Consider the following 12,393-nt stretch of genomic DNA (forward strand, 5'->3'; position numbering starts at 1 on the left):
GAAAAAGGAAAAATAGGAAAAAGACCCACACCCATGTCTCGTTGCCAGTAAGTCAGGTTTTTATAAAATAAAGTTAACGTTTATAACTGTTTTCTAATCGTTTTAAAAAATGAAGACAGGAAGCAATCCCATCTACGCATACATTTGTTCTGCCGGTTTGTGTGATTACCTTCCCATACCGTAAATAACGAGCATCGAAGCAACATCGTTGCCGGCGAACATCGAGCGGGAGTGGATTGTCTTTCTCAAGACAGGTAAATGGGGAGTATGGAGTAGAGTTTTTTTCTTCAAGGGCCCTTCTCAGGACTAGAGGCGAATGAAAGATAGAAGTCTAAAGCCTCTTGAAAACAAAAATGAAAATGGATGGAGTCACAGTTGCGAGCAAGCTAGCAAGCACAACACAACGAGCGGACATCATTCATGCCTAATGCTGATTTCACATACATATACACAAACACAGCTAGGTACATGAATAGAATGAAATGCGAAAGCGTTCGTTGTACGGGCAATTAGGAAGGAAAGAGGAACTACTGCGATTTAAGCTTCGCCATTTCTCGATAGTTCGCAGAGATGTTTGCATCAATCAATAGAAAATATTTCTACGCGCGCAGTTTAGTGCAAACATTCTGTGCAAAAGTTGATGTTTGTTGAAAGGAATAACGGTTTGCTGTGAAGTATGTTGTACACAGAGAACAAACACGGTTTTATCAGACACGTACCGGCACGAACAAATAGCTGATGTATTCACATTGTCAGACATACCAGATTCTCAGTACGGACCGGCAGCACAAACGAGGTGGAGGTATATGTTTTTAGCGAGAAGAAAAATTCGCGTTGACGTCATTGAGTTTTCTATCACGAGTTTGGGAAGCGACAATGACCATAATGGATTTTCAGGTGAAATGAATACAGTGTCGACGTCTGACCCGAAGGCAGTTTAAAATTGTTCAAATTCTAAGTGAATTTTTTGACTACTGAAACAGTAAACGTAACTAAATAACTGAATAAATAAAAAGTTATTTCGAAAATTTCCATGTACAGTGGAACCCCGATTATCCGCGAGCGAGTTCCATAGTAATTCTATAGCACTTCCTAAAATTTGCCAGTGAGACGCAGGCGCTCGCTCTTTTATTTTGGTCATAGCTTTCATATTATCTGACCACTGGTGCACACAACCTTGCAGATGGATAGTTTAATGTTTTCTGTGTTGATAAAACATAGTTTTCATTCTGAAATATCTCTTTTTCGTGTTTACACCTCATTTTAGTCGTATGTCGCGTTATCCGCGATTTCCGTTATTCGCGGTGACCTAGCCAGACTTTTTCCGCGGATAATCGGGGTTCTACTGTATTCTAAAATAATATCCAAAGTGTCCTAAATACAACCCCTTACATTTTTTTTCAAAATTTGTTGATAAGGCAAAGATTGAATACGGAAAAACTTTGGAAAATGAGAAAAAACGAAGTGCGACAACCGAAGTATGTTCATCCAACTATTATGCATTTATTCTGATTTTTAGCCTTTTGAATGAACTCGAAAGAAATAAATGTTGTAGTAATTTTAACGTTAAAAATAAAACAAAAACCCCAACATTTGGCGAGAAGTTCATTTCATTCGTTAATTTTAATTAATTGGTTTTTTTAATTAATTTTTAAATAATTTAATAATAATTTAAATAATTCAGATATAGGAAATTGTATTTGTTTTTCATAGTTTTCATGGTCTCAGGACCAAGGGCGCTATATTTTTTCATTTTGTTTTTCTAGAAAGCTGAGGATTTTTTAATTAAAATATTTCGAAATTAGAGATGTGTTCTTTATCGTATTTACGTTATGATTTTCCAAATTTAACCGATGATTCAAAAAAACCAGTTTTCAGCTTTATTCCAAAAATGCCTTTTTTCAAAAATTCATAACTTTTGAACTACCGTACCGATTCAAATGATTGACATACCAAATTATGGCACTTTAGTTTTCTTTTAAAAAATACCACACTAGCGAATAAATAGATCCAGTATATTCGCATAGAAGTATTGAACGAAGACTTCAGACTGTTAACTTCGAAAAATCATAACTTTAAAACGAAAAAGAACACATCTCTGATTTCTGGATATGTTATGTAAAAAAACTCAGCTTTCAAGAAAAAATATAATAAATAGCGCTCTTGGTCCCGAAACCATGTAAACTATTAAAAAACAGATACAATCAATAATCACGAAAACAAAATTCATTTTCTCCACAAATGTAATATTTTTCCTAGCTCATTGACCTTAATTAAGAATAGGAAAAAGAGGAAAAAATAATATTCCGAACTATCAGTTAACTTTGGAAACCAAACTTAAAAAAGAAAAAGAACACATCTCTGATTTTGAGATATTTTATGTAAAAAATCCTCAGCTTTCTATAAAAAATTTAAAAAAAAAATATAGCGCCCTTGATCCCGAGACCATGAAAACTATGAAAAACCAATACTATCATTATTAACGAAACCAAAATTCAAATTTTTTGCAAGACTAATATTTTTCTGAAAAATACCAACTAATTGTCTTTTAATTTGATGTATCGATCATCTGAAGTGGTCCAGAAGTTCAGAAGTTATGAATTTTCTAAAAAAAAAGTCATTTTTGGAAAAGGCGAAAATTAATTTTTCGGACCACTTTAAAATGGAAATGAGCCTCCTAATGAAAAAAATTAAAAAAATATAGGTCTAATGTTTTGCGATGAAAAACAAATCTAGGGGAACCGCGGGTAAGACGGACAGTGGGGGTATGATGGACGGCTGGTTGATTTGTATAGTTTCATTATGAATTTCAAATTTCTGTTGATGGGAACCCCTTCTACATGCTATTCTAGAATATTTAAATCAACCTATGACAATGAATACTGATCAAAAATAAAATACGGAAACAAAAACCGAAAATCAAACATGATTCCGCTTGTGGATGTAATTTTTGCAGCTTCGATATTGAGCATTTTTAGTGGTTTGATTGCAAAATTTAATTCGTTGATGGTTATATTTCGGTTTGTGAGTTAACAGAAAAGCGATATTAGGTATGTACGGAGAAGTAAATTTATTCGTAGGTGATAAATTTTAATTATTGAAATAATTGCCCTGGTGGGGTTGAAATGGACAGTCACATCCATAATCTCATCCAATGCATGATGGAAAGTGAAGGGAAGAATATTGAACTCTTTTTTATATTGCTGTCTCTTTTTGTTCTACATATTCCGATTACTGGACGCACAAACACTGAGAGAGAGCGAAATTATTCCTCTCGCGAGCGATAAACTTCTACGCTTCGTATATTATTGGCCTGTCCATATTCCCCCCCACTACATGTCCATTATACCCGCATCGATAAAAATGTTCTAATTTTCGGCATGGTTTAATTTCAGTAAAAAACCTGAAAACACATTTTTATTAAACATTTGGCCAATTATTTCGAAAACCAGTATATTGAACTGTAAGAAACTGTTTTTAAGTTTTGGAAAACATGAGTTTCCAAAGATACAATTGAAGCTTTCCTCAACATGTCCGTCTTACCCCCATCTCCCCTACAATTGTTCACGAAAATCTGAGAACCACTATATCGGTTTGACACGAAATAGCTGTATATAAAACAAATTACTACAAAAAAGTAAAGATATATATGAAGGAGCATTATCAGAAACAGTTTCCGTTCAGGGTCGCCACTTGCCAAAAATTAGTTTATTTATACAAATGACAGTTTAACGTAAAATATAGTTTTCATTCATAAGTTTTAAAAATGAATATGTATGAATGAAAACGAAAGTTGAACGATCACTCGCATACAGAAAAATAAATATTACTTTTGGTTTTCAAGAGTCAGAGTCAAGAGTCAATCAACGTTTTTAAGGATCGAAAGAACCTTCAGACTCCCACTCTTCCTTCCCTGTTGAGAGGGACACATTTAATCCGACAACTTATTTATGCTATGAGAGTATCAGTACCCGGTAGTGGCTTTCTGCATGAGACCCCACACAAGCAGTTTAAGAATGGGATCCAATCTGCAGTTTCACAGGGGAGACGGAGCGAAGAAAAATTGTCAACTAAATGGAGCATTTTCCTGTTTGCCAACGGCTGCGAATAACCGGGAAAGTTTTACACGCTTGGGAGATTCAACTTCCCAGTAACTAATCGTGTGTGGATTTCTTTCCCACCGATACGTGCTGTAGATTAGCGAAGTGGGTTCCACGGAGCGAAGTAAGTTTTCAATTGAACTTCCAAAACATGCGCCTCATATAGTTCTGTTGATGCTGCTTCGGCTAACGGGACAATGCAGGTACGATATTATACTCAGATGGTTCTGACTTCAAATATAATCTCATGGTTTTCAAAGCTACATATTCTGTTCCAAAATGAAACTCATCCTTTGGTTTTTAAACGATAGTTTGAAAGCCTCTTAATTGCACTGTATGTACTTTGTATATCAAGCTCAGTAAAACTTAAAATCATAGGGTTCGGCAATACACCGTTTTGACTACATCCACTTACCAGGTGTGCGAGTTGAATCTCTCCGTTTTCTCCGATGAAGAAAATTCACTATTTTCAGGAGAATCTCAAAATATTTGTAATCGACCTTTTTAACCGTTTGATTCTATATATTTTCGCCTTTCGGGAATACTGTGGATTTCTTTCCAATAATTTTTTTTTTATTTCAACAAAGACCTTTCAACCACCAATTTTCGACATCTTTATATTCGGCAAAGCGCTACTCTGTCTTCGGACGGGGCAAGGTCTGGAGAATACGGGTGCGATTCTCAGTTAAGGGTTTCTTTTGGCTCCTTCACGGCTTTAGCGGTGTGCACCGGTGCATTGTCGTATTAATTTACCGTGCTTCGGATTCATTTCGGTCTTTTTTCATCAATGTAATGTATAAATTTATCATTTGTAGTCGGTAACGATCCGTATCCAACGTTTCATCTGTTTAAAAGATCATGGTACACCATACCCTCCTGGTCCCACCACACATAGAATTTCCACAAACAAACTAAACTGCTTCGACCGCTTTTTCCTTCAAATGAAAAAACAAAAGTAGAGAATGCCGCAAATGCTCCTTATTCGGAACGAAACACGACATTTTTAATACGCTAAACAACCAAGTTAATCTGTTTTTTTGCAGAATGACACTGACAATTTTTTAAAGTTCAATGTTGAATGAATATGTCAAATCTAAGGAATGCATACTGGCAACATCTGAAACATAAACCAGACAACGGTGAAAACGAAGTGAATTGTATACAACCTTATTACGCCTGTCACCGTGTGTGTAGAATCCAGAAAAGTTCATCCGTCGTGACAACTTTGATGAACTCGGTGTTATTATGAATATCACGATACTGTCATTTCACGGAGAAAAACAGGTATATTTGTCACTTGTGTTTAGGATGGTGAAAGCTAGTCACGCGGAATGGAGTAAGTTTAATTTCGTATTTATTTATCTTTTTTGCTAACATTTTGAGTCTTGTCTTGTCTTGTCTTGTTTAAGAAACGAAAGATAAACAAACAGCAATTTACCCGCCTTGTGGCATTTTTAGAACGAAATTCTGACGTATCCAGAGGACGTAAATTTGTTTATTTGGATTCGATAAATGCGCTATGGGATATAATTAGGGATTAAAAATGTGGTTCCCGTAGGCCCATTGAAACATGGCGGAGGTCTACTTCCGATTGTACTGAATGAACAGAAATTTTTCGGTTCATAATAAATGATTCTAAATTCTATTCAAACGAATAGGACAGAGCTAAGTACAAGAGTATGCGAAATTTCGATTATTAAACATAATAATCATGTTTTATCTCTAGCGTAGAATTACATTCCCATATGTTCAACAACTATGTACATTATTTCCGAGTAACCAAGTCTTCCTCCTCATCTTTGAGGCAGCATTTGATTCAGCAAACTAATCATCAAGGTATAATCGCAAACTTGTCGTTCTAAAATATACGATTAAGTAAATGGAATATTATCTCATACGCTGTATTAATTTTAGCTACATAACGTTCAAACGTCCGACATTATGCAACCGATACAACGTTCAAACACCCGACATTATGCAACCAACATGTCTCTTATAAACGAGAATGAACACTTTCACTTCACAGAGTTCATTTTTACACGCAACTGTCCGTGACAATGATGATAGACACAAAACGATTAAGTGAAGTGTAAGTGACGTGAAAGCGTACGTGGCAGTGATGTTCGTGATCAGGCCCAATTTCAATGTGCGCACCTGTGATGGTTCCACGGATCGGAAACCAACACTCTGATATGAACTACTGAAGATGGGTCGACAGTTATGCTTTCCGAAAGCATCTACATCGCCTTCCACATGACCAACTGATGAAATATGAACGGATGGATGGCGTTCAATATTCATTTCTTGTCAGATATCAGGCGCGCCGATTCTGTCAATGCTTTCCCCGCCGCATTTGTTTTTTTTTCTAAAACTGTTATTTTATTTTTCAACCCACTTCGTATGCATGAAATTTTCAATGTGCATTCAGGTTCAACGAGAACTGTGAACTCATCCAAACCGAACGTGAGGTTAGAAATCAGCAGATTGGTTCCGCATATTCGCCCCTCCACCCCCCACCCCTCGAACATTTTTTGTTACTCCAAAAGAGTTGGAGGGGGTCGGTTTTTCCATAATCTGGAACTGAAACCGATGGCAGAATCAGCAGGGACAGCGTTCAACCCCCGGCCAACGGCTTTGTGGGTTTTATTGCTCATGTTTTGTGGCGGTTTTGGGGTACCTATTTTGCGCAAAATGTGCAGCGGCAAATATTGCACTCCGGCAAATTCGCAAATGTGTCGGCGGTTTCCCGAAACAAAGTGCATCGGATGGCTTGCATAGAGATATTCGGCCGGCCGGTCGGGATGCCAGTGGCGGGGGTGAAAATTGAAATTTAATCTTTTGTTTTGCCTTCTCATACTCAGTCCGATGGGTGTGTATGTGTTTTTGATGGGGTTACTTTTGAAATTTCAATTTAGGAGTTAATCCTTTGTAGTCCTCGAATGAATGAATTGGAATACTATGATAGTATAATTGTAAACCGATTACTATGGATTTTACTCGAGAATTGTTCTACACATTTTGAGGTTCAAAAAAGGTAAAAACAAATAGAAGTATAAGATTAGTATGGGATTTAAACATCGCTGCGGTTGGAACTGCTTGAGGTAGTGTGAACCGACCCGAACGGGGATTTGGCGGGATGTGATGGTTCCGCCTGTATTGAAATGCAGACTCACTTGAGCCAGTGGATTAAATTAAGGAATGTTCTCCACGAATCGAAAAACCAAATCGTAACAATTTCAAAGAATTGAATACCCAAATCTCTTCTAAAATAGGGAGTCCCATGCAAAGATTCACATAACTTGCCATATTCTTAGTCGCATATGAAGTAAGATCGAATCAATATTTATATAATGTCATTCAAAGGATACATTATGTACATCTAAAATCGCATAAAAAGCGAAAATTCCTATTTTATTTGGCACTGCAGATTAAGTTTCAATTCGGGGTAATAAACCTCAGTTTTATGATATACACCATCGTAAAATCGATCTATATGAAATCAATCAGGCTGACGCAGTGAGTCGCATGAACATATAAATTTAATCAATGTAGTAATGATAATAAAATGCATTGCATTGTGTGAAAAATCATTCAACAGTAAATCATATTGGATCGTATTTTAGTCCATATTACATCATATTAGGAATCTGACATATCAAGATCCGCGATGTCATATGTACAGTGTCGACATCTGGTGTTCATTTAGGGAGGCAACTTAATCTCTACCAGACCAGCAGGTCCGAAAGCAGCTTTAAATTGGCAAAATTTGAATGAACATTTTTACTTAATGTTTGATTACTTAAAACACGAAACACTGAACATTACTCAACCATTTCTAAATAAATTTCATGACACTTCCACTAAAATACAATCGACAACCAGGAATGATGTATCCGATTGCATCATTTTCGTATTAACCTGGGTCATGCAGAGTCAATGAAGTATTTTTTTCAAGTGCAACCAATTTCTTACAAATGCACTGGATCGGTTTTTGTGAAGACGACAAACTTGTTCCGAGCAAGGATACCCGTGTCTGAGGAGTAAGTGCGAAGGTTGAAATATTATAAACTATTAGTGTTGCAATGTTTTCATTTACTTTTGCAGGACCATTTTAATGGAAATAGGTTGTTCCAGTTCAACCGAAAAGGGAACCTGGTGGAACTTCGAAACGCTCTCCGACAATCAGGAGCCGATTGTCGAGCAAGAGGACTACCTCCATCACCAACACGTAGCGCAGATTGTTTTGCCGCTATATTCATAACTACGCAGATCAGGGCTCGGCATAGTCATAGTCAACTGAGGATAGTCAGCGGACTATGAAGAAATTCCCCGTCGTATTCAGTTAGAAATGACTTTTGGCTTCTTCACGTAGTTTTTCCGTCAACATGACTCAACAGTCAGTCGGGCGTTTAATCGCTATCTTCCTCTACTGACTCGACCATATCATTCCATTCTTCCCCGTCAAATGGACTTCATTGCATTTTGAAGTAAATCCCCCCAAAATGAATTCGTTTTGATTAGTCAATTTTTGCAATACGAATTATTCGTACATATTACCCGATAACATTGATAAACAAATGTCAAACCGGCCAGTATAACCCAGTATAAGCCATAGGTCCAACGTTGGTTTAACATATACTCTAAACATTTTATGTTAACCCAACCTTTATGTATGTTTCGTTATTGATTTATTTAGCAAATATTGAACTATTGTATGCAGTTTTTATCATTTATTGAACTGTCTAAAATGTTATATTAACAACATTACATTGCATATTAACAGCGAACGACATCTGATTCTGCATCGATTGAGTATCATCCGCGGCTACAAATTAGGAAAAAAAATTATTACTACAAACAGCTGTGAAAGACGATACACAATTCTCACCATTATTTTCTCCCAGGACCAGCGTGTAAATACTTATCAGCCAAACAAATTCAGGAAATACCACGAAGCTTACGAAACCCAGGCGGCATTAAGTGAGATCAGCTCTATGCCCCGATGCAACTTTGAGTTGGAGCGCAGCGTCACTGGAAACGGAACCTTCATCTTGACTATTCCGAAAACATCCAATTGATCGAACCACCGATTACAATCATCGGAAAATCGTTCATGAAGTTGCCCTTGGCCTTATCCGACAGCATAGCGGTGGAATTAGGACTCAGCGGGGCTCATTTTTGTGCTTCGAAGCACCCAGATTCCTCATTATTGAAGTAATGTCTTCGCATTCTCCCGCAGCAGACAGGCACGGATCATTGTTTGGCTGTCTAATATGTAACAATGTTGATTGAAGAACATAAATTGAATTGATTTTCAAGTCACTCACTTGTCCTGAATCAGGGTTAATTCGACCTTCTTCTGTAGAGAAATCAATATAAAAAAGTAGTTCCGCTCAACTCAATTTTCAGCTCGGCAATTGGGTTAATAACGTTATGTTTACATTTTCTTTGCGGTTGCCATTAATGACTATCGTCAAAGTTACCGATACCGCGTAGTAAAATGTATCAATCGTTGGTAGGGATGTGTATTGCATCAGACATTTATTTTACATACGGTTGGTAATATTTACAGAAAATATGTATGTCCAGTCCCTGTAGAGAAGAGAAACATTGCATCGCAAATTCATCCCCTCCACCTTTCGTGATTCTCTTGTCAGCTGGCACCGCTATGCCACTACCCAGCAGCGAGAATAAGAGAGTATTTTTCCATCCATCAGTGCACATCAAATTAAAACCAAAATAGAAACCCCAAACTAGAAACATTGAAACGTGTTGGACCATATATTTTCCTCCACCAGATTTGACAGTGGAGATGTCAAACGTGAATAAAGACCTCGTCTGTTTTTATGCTTTATCCTTGTCGCATCGTACTTTTTCTTTGTGTAATCAAGCAGACTATTTCCCAAAAGTGTTTCCGCTGTGAACTTTACAAGTTCAAGCGTCCTTTGGCACGTTTTCCCCAGTGAAACAGTGCACCTTCCGACCAGAGCCTCCGCTCTCGAGCTTATCGAACTAACAATGTACATTTTATCAATGTTTACATTACCAGAGATTTGGTAGCTTTTTTAGTAACCCATTTTCTGGGTGCATGTATCAATATTTGAGTTCAACGTGGTTTGACATATACTACGGGTGAGCTACAAGATGAGCAACTCTGACGTCGGCAAAATAAGTCCAAGAGAATAGTTGACGGAACGGTGACGGGACGTTGTATGAAGGGATGCCAGGTGATTTGTTCAACTGTCTTCACAATCATATCGAAGGAAACTAAAATTCATAACTTACTTTTGAACAAAGGTTGACAGCTTATTCAATGCTTATTCTATTTGGTTTTGTTATATAGGGCATTTCATCAAACTTACCTTGAGTTTTTGAAGTTGATTTCGATAAATGTGAAAAAAGAATATATTCCTGCGAACTGCGAACTAAATTTTATGAGTTTAGAAATGATAACTGGCTTGATATGCCGTTGATTGAGTAAAGGCTGATTTAGACGATGCCAGTCAGCGCTCTAGTTGAAGTATCCAGTGAATAGAGAACAGACACTCTTTTCAAGTTAGAGGCCAATTACTTGTTCAATACTGGTAAAAGTAACTTGAACAGAGTGCTATAATATAGTCCTTGACAGTGTTTTGTTTGGTTAAGTCGTTCGTGAGTTATAGTGTCGCAAATATGGAGCAAAATAAAGAGAAAATCCGACATATTTTACAGTACTACTATGACAAAGGCAAAAATGCATCTCAAGCTGCCAATAAAATTTGTGCAGTTTATGGACCCGATACAGTTTCTATTTCCACCGCACAGCGATGGTTTCAACGTTTTCGTTCTGGTGTAGAGGTCGTCGAAGATGCGCCACGCTCCGGAAGGCCTGTCGTCGAAAATTGCGACAAAATCGCTGAATTAGCCGTGAAAGACCGGCATAGTAGCAGCCGTACCATCGGCCAAGAGCTGGGAATAAGTCATCAAACCGTTATTAACCATTTGAAGAAGCTTGGATTCACAAAGAAGCTCGATGTATGGGTGCCACGCACGTTGACGCAAAAAAACATCTTTGACCGTATCGACGCATGTGAATCGCAACAAAATCGACCCGTTTCTGAAGCGGATGGTGACTGGCGATGAAAAGTGGGTCACTTACGACAACGTGAAGCGCAAACGGTCGTGGTCGGAGCCCGCTGAAGCGGCTCAGACAGTGGCCAAGCCCTCATTAACGGCCAGGAAGGTTCTGCTGTGTGTTTGGTGGGATTGTCAAGGAATAATCTATTATGAGCTGCTTCCCTATGGCCAAACGCTCAATTCGGACCTGTACTGCCAACAACTGGACCGCTTGAAGGTAGCACTCATGAAGAAGAGGCCATCTTTGATAAACAGAGGCCGCATTGTCTTCCATCAGGACAACGCCAGGCCACACACTTCTTTGGTGACGCGCCAGAAGCTCCGGGAGCTCGGATGGGAGGTTCTTTTGCATCCGTCGTATAGTCCGGACCTTGCACCAAGTGACTACCACCTGTTTTTGTCCATGGCGAACGAGCTAGGTAGTCAGAAGTTAGCCACAAAAGAGGCCTGTGAAAATTTGGCTATCCGAGTTTTTTACCAATAAGGAAGCGAGCTTCTATAACAGGGGTATTATGAAGTTGGCATCTTGTTGGGAACAAGTCATCGAACAAAACGGCGCATATTTGACTTAAAACAGATGATTGTAACTAATTTTATGAACAAATGAAAATTCAAAAAAAATACCGCAGGACTTTTTTGACAGCCTAATATAACATTTTAGACAGTTCAATAAATGACTAAAACTGCATACAATAGTTCAATATTTGCTAAATAAATCAATAACGAAATATACATAAAGGTTGGGTTAACATAAAATGTTTAGAGTATATGTTAAACCAACGTTGGACCTATGGCTTATACTGGGTTATACTGGCCGGTTTGACATTTGTTTATCAATGTTATCGGGTAATATGTACGAATAATTCGTATTGCAAAAATTGACTAATCATTGGTAATACTTACCGTCATGTATACCAATATACCACGTATGCACACTCTATACGTGATACATGAGAGAAAGAAACGAATTCATTTTGGGGGGAGTTACCCTGATCTGCGTAGTTATGAATATAGCGGCAAAACAATCTGCGCTACGTGTTGGTGATGGACGTAGTCCTCTTGCTCGACAATCGGCTCCTGATTGTCGGAGAGCGTTTCGAAGTTCCACCAGGTTCCCTTTTCGGTTGAACTGGAACAACCTATTTCCATTAACATGGTCCTGCAAAAGTAAATGAAA

The 12,393-nt window shown here is 37.9% G+C and overlaps 1 pseudogene; it reads right to left on the reverse strand.

The window, feature by feature from the left end:
• Positions 1–8,842: 8,842 nt before the first annotated feature.
• On the reverse strand, positions 8,843–12,125 carry LOC129763016 (ER membrane protein complex subunit 3-like; annotated as a pseudogene).
• Between the last annotated feature and the right edge of the window lie 268 nt (positions 12,126–12,393).

This window comes from Toxorhynchites rutilus, chromosome 1, assembly GCF_029784135.1.
Source record: "Toxorhynchites rutilus septentrionalis strain SRP chromosome 1, ASM2978413v1, whole genome shotgun sequence".
NCBI lineage: Eukaryota > Metazoa > Arthropoda > Insecta > Diptera > Culicidae > Toxorhynchites > Toxorhynchites rutilus.